We start from the raw sequence: 6,959 nt of genomic DNA, 5'->3' as shown, positions 1-6,959 counted from the left end.
AGGAAAGCACTCCTATGCCAGTGCCCCATGTTGGAAGGGAATGGGAGATGCTGTCAGAGCATGTCAGGGAAGGTGTGGTCATTCCTTTTTCCTTGGTGTGTGTGAATGAAAGCATGTCTTTAGTACATTCCTAAAATGTCACTGCGGTACCACTTTTTCTGTCACTTCCCTGGAGGGTGGCAAAGGCTGGCTGTCACACAGGTGATGCATAGGCAGTGGTAGCTGGATGCAGCCAGGCTGGGCTCTGCCTTGGGGGCCAGCTGGGCTTCCATGCCACAGTTGTCCCCTGACACCTGGCATGGCCTTGGGTCCTTGGCAGGACACATTGCCTAGTCCATGCTCAGGATTTTTTCACTGGCTGGCTTCAGGCTTTGTTTCCCTAAAGCCAGTGAGGTGCAGTCTCAAGGGCTTACAACACGTGTGCCAAATCTCAGGTTTCCAAGTGGAATAAACATAAGTTGCATGAGCAGTTAAGTGAGTTAAGTGTCCAGCTCTGCAGTTGCAGAGTTGAGGCTGTCCTGTTTCAGTTTATGGGAGAGAACAGAGACACCAGTGTGGAACCCTTAGCCTAAAGAACTACCAAGTTGTCCAGCATTTCTACTCTTAAAAGGCTTTCAAGTGTTTTTTTTTGTCTCTAAAATATTTCCTGGTGGGGGCTACCTATGGACTTACCAGCAGGTTGATGTGCTGTTACTGTACCTGGTGCTCGCTTACTGTACAATCTCATCTCTGTTCTTGGAAGCTTCTGGTCTCTGTCCTCTGGGTAATACAAATGTCTCTGAGTAGTCCTTGCTTGTTCCCCCTCTTTCTCCTGCAAGGAGGTTGGTATTTATTTGGGAAATACCAGAATTGGTGGGTGTCAGGCTCTGCTGATGCATGAATGTATTGTCACTTTTGTGTTACCCACTGTCACTTGTCTGAGGGAACCATACAGCTCTCCTCTGTAACACGTTGCACTGTTCTGTGTTCACAGGCCTTCTTGAAAAAAAAAATAATCAAAAAAGTCAAGTGGTAATCATGCTTTTGTGTGTCTTGCAGAGACTGAAATTACTCCAGAAAGGAGTTGATCTTAATTTCTTTTGTGGCTATATGTGACAGTCTGGAGGGGAAAATCTGTCATGGGAATTTGAGAGCAGCCATGTCCCCACTGAGTTCTTGCAGAACTGAGAGGTAGCATTTTTGTCAGCTGGGTAATTCTGGAGATGCAAATGAACCTGGCACCTGGAAGACCTGGAGTGAATCACTGTCAACCATCAGGAAAGTTTACTGCTGACTTTTTACTTCTTTTTCACAGAATCATTTAGATTGGAAAAGACCTCCAAGATCATAGAGACCAACCTTTGACCAATCACCCCCTTGTTAACCATACCAGAGCACTGAGTGTTGTGTCCAGTTGTTCCTTGGACACCTCCAGGGGATGGAAACACCACTTCTCCCTGGATAGGCCCTTCCAGTCCAGCAGCTCTTGGCAGAGTCCAAGAAATTCCAGTAGGTTGTAACTGGGGGGAAGAGAACTCAGCTGTAGGCTCAGTACCCCAGATCATGAGGTTTGGGCAGTAGCAGCAGAGGCAGCTCTTGATCTGGCATCCAGGTCAGCTGAAGATCCAGAAGTGAATACCTGCCCCTGTTCTTGGATTCCACAGAAGCTGGGGAGGGGTTTCCTGGGGATTTAGTCTTTAGCTTGCATTGCTGCTGCCTTCCCCACACTGTTTATGCCACATTCTGCCTCTCTGATATCCACCCTCAATGCACATGTGGTTTATAAGTGCTATGGCCCAATCTTTTACCCTTTTGAGCATCTCCTGCATGTGGGTTGGTGTTGTCTGAGGAATCAACAGATGGGTAATTCTTACTTTATGTGAGAGGGAAGAGCTGATCTTTATTACTCATGTATTACTTTCCTTTAGGCAAGGACATGGATTACAGATGCAAAACCTGGATTTCCTTTAAGCAAATCATGGATTATAGAGGCAAAAACTCAGCCTCAGACTTGCAGGCTAGTCTGGAATGAGTACTGCTTCAGTAATGAATATTGATGATGTCAAGTTTCACCTTACTGTGAGCAATTGTGATGAAATTTCCTAAGAATTGGGATCTAAGGAATGGTAGCCCTAAAAATCTAAGTGTGTGGCACTGACTGTCTAAGCAGGGAGCAAGTTCCTGTCTTTGAGTTAAGTCAGGAATAGAATGTGACTTGTGAGGTTAATACAGAGAGACAAAAGGGGCAAAAAATAGATTGTTCTGGAAAACAGGAATGGGGGATTACAATATTGAATGGGAAACACAGTGCTTAGGACAGTGTCAGAGCTGTGGCAGGAGTGACTGACACCAGTGAAATGCTTGTGGAGGGAGGGAGAGAAGGATCCTTCTGAGGAATACATCTGCTTGGATTCAGAGGGTCAGCAGAGAAGCAAGTATTGATGCTGGGAAAAAAGAAGGAGCAGGGAAAAATTATTCTAGAGGTGGCATGTCCATTGGGAGGAAAAAATAGGATGGAGGAAAACATAGAAAAGTAAAACACTGTCTTTTCCATGTCATCCTTCCCTATCAGTAAACAAAGGTGCAGCTATGTCAAGACCTTAAAGTCTATCTGGAATGTGAGGAACCACTCTAGAAAGAAAAAGGGCTTAAGCAGCTTTGTTTCTAAACAAAAGCAGATTTCTCCTTTACATATAGGTGCTGCTAATTCTTTGTTGTAAATGTGCTTAAAATAGCTGTGGTTTATGGCCAGATGTGACACTGTATATATTACAATATCTATGGGATGTGTTTGTGGATAGCAAAGAGCTGTGGGATATGAGCAATCCTGGTCTAGATATTTTCTTGGATTTGGATGGTAGAAGAGGTAACTGGTAATGTAAATCCTGTAAAGGACTAACATAAAACACTGCCTGTAAGTCTGTTAAATCATGAAATTACAGAATGGTTTGGAGTGGAAGGGACCTTAAACATCTCCTTCCAACCCCTTGCCATGGGCAGGGACAGCTTCTGCCATCCCAAGTTCCTCAGAGCCCTATCCAACCTGGCCTTGGACACTTCCAGGGATGGGAATTGCTCTGGGGCTGCTCTCAGCTGTGCCCCTTGGCTGCTGGGAGGAAAATAAGAACAGATAAAACCAAACCAGTAAAAGATGTGGCTATTCATTTGTTGTAACAGAGCACCATGCAGAATATGGGAGTTTGTACCGGGAAACAGCTGGAAAAAGCTTAAGAAAATAAGTGTTTGACTAAAGGGAAGGATGTAGCAGTGAAGTCCTGTGGAAGGCTGTATTTTGTTATCTACAAGGTAATTTTGCCAGAAGATTTTTAGACTTACTTTGGAAAACTGGAGCTAGCCTGCCTCAGGAATGGAGGGAGTCTCAAGTTTGCTGTGTGGTCAGCTCTGTGAGAAGTGTACCAAGGCAGGGAGAGACTGGTTTTCCAGGGAGACAGAGTTTATTGCTGGGAAATGTCTTCCTCCTTTACAATGGAGCTAAGTCATCCGTGGTACAGCATGTTGTCATTTTACAGCAGCCCTGGCACATGAGCATCATAATTGAGTACAGGGAAAAATTACAGTGGGCCCATGAAGTGGGGAAAGGGTGTGGGAAGCAGCTGGCTACAGTGGAAAGAGAGGGGTGGGCCTGAAACATTGGGAGGGTTGGAATAAATGCTTTCCTCTTGTACACTTCAAAGACTTAAATCCCTATGTTTCAGCATTTTATAGTCTTACTCAGAGAGGGTGTAGAGATGTTTGCAGAAGGGCAGGATGCCATTACCTACAGGGTGACTTCCAAAAGAGCTCCTAAAGGAATTGCTCCAGCTAGAAAAAGCCTGGATTTATTTGACAAGCTCTCTAAGTCATGACTACACTTCTCCCTCTCCACCCACCAAAAGAAAAGAATAGCAAGTGCTTGCAGACAGTTTTTTAGGAACTGCCAGTACCTCTCCACTATTTTTCTTCAGATAAATCTCCAAGCCCAAGCAAGCCTTGCAGAAGGTGGGTTCAAAGCAATTGTCCTGGAGGAGGGGAAAGCAGTGAGGCCTAAAATCACAGTGATAAATGTGAGTCAGGCACCATTTCCATGGGGCATGTGCCTGAAATTCAGGCTGAGCCCTGCCCTGTTCTCTTGCAGGCATTTGCAAGCCTCTGCTGCCCAGCCGGCCTCCATCTGCAGGCAGTGATTAACACGTTGCAAAGGCTCCCTCTGACTGCTCCAGCATCTTTTTCATCCTGAAGTGCCTGAGAGGGACCTGAGGGTCCCATGAGGGATGTCCCATGGGGACCAGGGCCTGCTGTCCCTGGGTGAGAGATGCTGCTCCAGCTGTGGAGTGCAAGCACAGCCCAAGCTGGGGTTTGTTGGGTTTCTATGTTTAGGGGGTGGTTTATGCTTATGGCCGCTGTATAATTATGATTATAAAATAGCCACCTCTTCAGTTCCTGCCTCTTGGCAGCTCTCAGGAAATTACCTAATTTGAACTGCCAGCAGTGAGGACCTTGAACCCTATCAAAAGTCAGTCTTTTAACTGAACCTAGAACCTCTAGACATTTGCCAGACTCTGCTGGCCGTGACAAAGACAGTTAAGTGAGATTTTTCCACTGCTGGACACAGGCTTCCACATGCAGGGCTCCCACAAAATGAATCCACAAGGCAGCTATTCATGGCATACTGAATGCCTCCTCTTCTCTCACTGCCAGTTTTGGGATCCATAGAAATTCAGGCTGAGAACTGACCTTTTATGCCTTGTTCTAATGCTGGCCTTCAGTCCTTGCCTTGCCATGCACCGGGCAGCTGCGCTTCTGCTCTGCCTGACCAACACCACCCCTCCCTTTCCAACACCAGCGGGGCAGGTCCTGCTGGTTGAAAGGAACTGCCATCTCCAGCTGCTGCTTCGTGGCTGTGTGTGAGGAAAGAGCAGGGTGGAGAAGAGCTGAGGAAGCTGCACCTTGGGACAGGTTTTTCGGCTTTGGACTGGCTGCACCTCCAGCTTACACCAGCATTGCCTCTGCTTATGGAGAGCTGGGGGAGCCCTCAGCAGCCCTTTCCAGACCCACAGGCTCACCTCAGCTGCAGGTCTGTAATTAAAAAAAAAGCAGCTTTAAATATCCTGGCAGTGGAGATGCAGGGCAGAGCGAGTTCTCAGCAGGCACTTTGACATGGCTATAGCTCAGGTCCCACCATCATCAGCAGCCCAGCAGAGTAGAGGTGGGGCCAGTGTTCAGCAGGCCAGAATTCATGGCTTGGTCCACTTGCACAGTGTGAGTTCAAACAGATGGGGAAGGCTGCAGTGGGTGTTCAAAAAAGCTCCTCTTCTTTTGTGGGGTTAGCCACTCCTTTGCAGCTCTCTGTGACTTTATTCTGTGTGGGAGTGAATGCAGAAAAATCAGGGGTGCCATGGTGTCTGTCACTGTTTCCAGGTAGAAGCTACATAGCTGTGCTGTGCCATTGGGGTGGGGTGGCTGCTCCACAGGTGAGGAATGGCTTTATTTGCAGTGTGAGTTTGAGGGGCAGCTGCTTATCCTGATTTTTAATACAAGGGGATCCTGCCATTACAGGGTGGCTGCTTTGTAGCATGGGGCCATTCTGATTTGTACACCCTCAATCATTAACATCACTAGAACACCAAGTAAAGAAAATAATTTTCATTGTGGTTTTACTCCTATTTTCCTTCTTTTTAAAAGTTTCCTGGAAGACCTATAAACATTCATCTGTTTGGTGAGGCACAGAAATGGACTTTTTCCCCTCACACACAGTCTGTGGCTGTAGCCTTTGTCCTCAGCGCTGAGCTGAAGGTAGTGCATGGTATGTGCATCAAAAATGCTCTAGAAGAGAAATCAGAGTGGCAAATATGATGTAAATAGATGGAAGAGGGAAGACTGGGTCAAGTCACCCCCTCCTGATTGTGCAGATCATGTTTTAATGGCAAGTGTGTGAGGTGAATGAGTGAGGCCTTTCCTCCTGTTCATAGCAGGGTCAGCCAAGTCAGAGCAGGTTACTCAGGGCTGCACCTAACTCAAACTAGAAAACCACTGAGGATGGAAACTGCACAAGCTCCTGGTCCCCTGCTGAGCTGGTGTCCTGATGAGAAAGCTTTTCCTCATGAGTTTGACCTTCTCTAGTTTCAACCCATGCCTGTTGTCTCACCTAGCTCTTTTTGGTTGTCTCCCCACAGCTACTGCAAGACTGCCCCTCCCAGCCGAACCCCCTCTTTTCCAGGCTGGACAAGCCCTGTAGCCTGACCATGGTAATGCAGCCCAGGCTCTCATCATTGCCTGGTGGCCCATTAGTAGCCAAGGCCAGAAGAACTTTATCAGGGGAAAACAATACACAGTTCCTTTGGTGTTTGATGGCTTGTTGAAGGAGAGTGTGTCATCTTCCAGGACTTAATTGTGGAAAAAGAAACAAAACTATAGGGAAAAATGGGGCAGAAAAGCTGAGCAACCAACAAACACCACTTGTCAGGTTGTTCCCATCAAGGATTGTTAATCCCACATGCCAAGGTCCCCTACACAGAGTGAACTGCTTCTTCTTGTGAGGGCCAACCTTGCTCCACCCTTGGCTTGGCACTGCAATTAGGAAAAGCTGATTTTGCCGCCACCAGTTCCCCTTCCTGAGCCTGTTAGTGTATCTCATGAGCTGCCATCTCTGTTCTTGCAGCCCTGTACACACAAGTGACCGCATCCCTTCCCAGAACAGTGAGCCCCTTGTTCACTGCTGATGGCACCTCCTCATCTGGGTCTGCTGGCAAAGCTCTCATCTCACTCCTGGGGAAGGTTTCTATTAAACAGTGTAGGTTTTCCTTCTATAAGTGGTTTGTTTTACAGACTAAGTCACATTTATCTGTAAAATTTGTCTTGCAGCTGGTCCTAGCAGTTCCTCCCTGCTTTTTGTGATGGGACTCTGTTGTCAGCACCTCATTGTTTCCAGAGTTCAAGTATCTGGGCTAAGACTTTCTCTGCTGCCTTCCTCGAAGTGAGTG

Source organism: Molothrus ater, chromosome 5 (assembly GCF_012460135.2).
Source record: "Molothrus ater isolate BHLD 08-10-18 breed brown headed cowbird chromosome 5, BPBGC_Mater_1.1, whole genome shotgun sequence".
NCBI lineage: Eukaryota > Metazoa > Chordata > Aves > Passeriformes > Icteridae > Molothrus > Molothrus ater.
Note: the sequence above shows the minus strand (reverse complement) of the source record.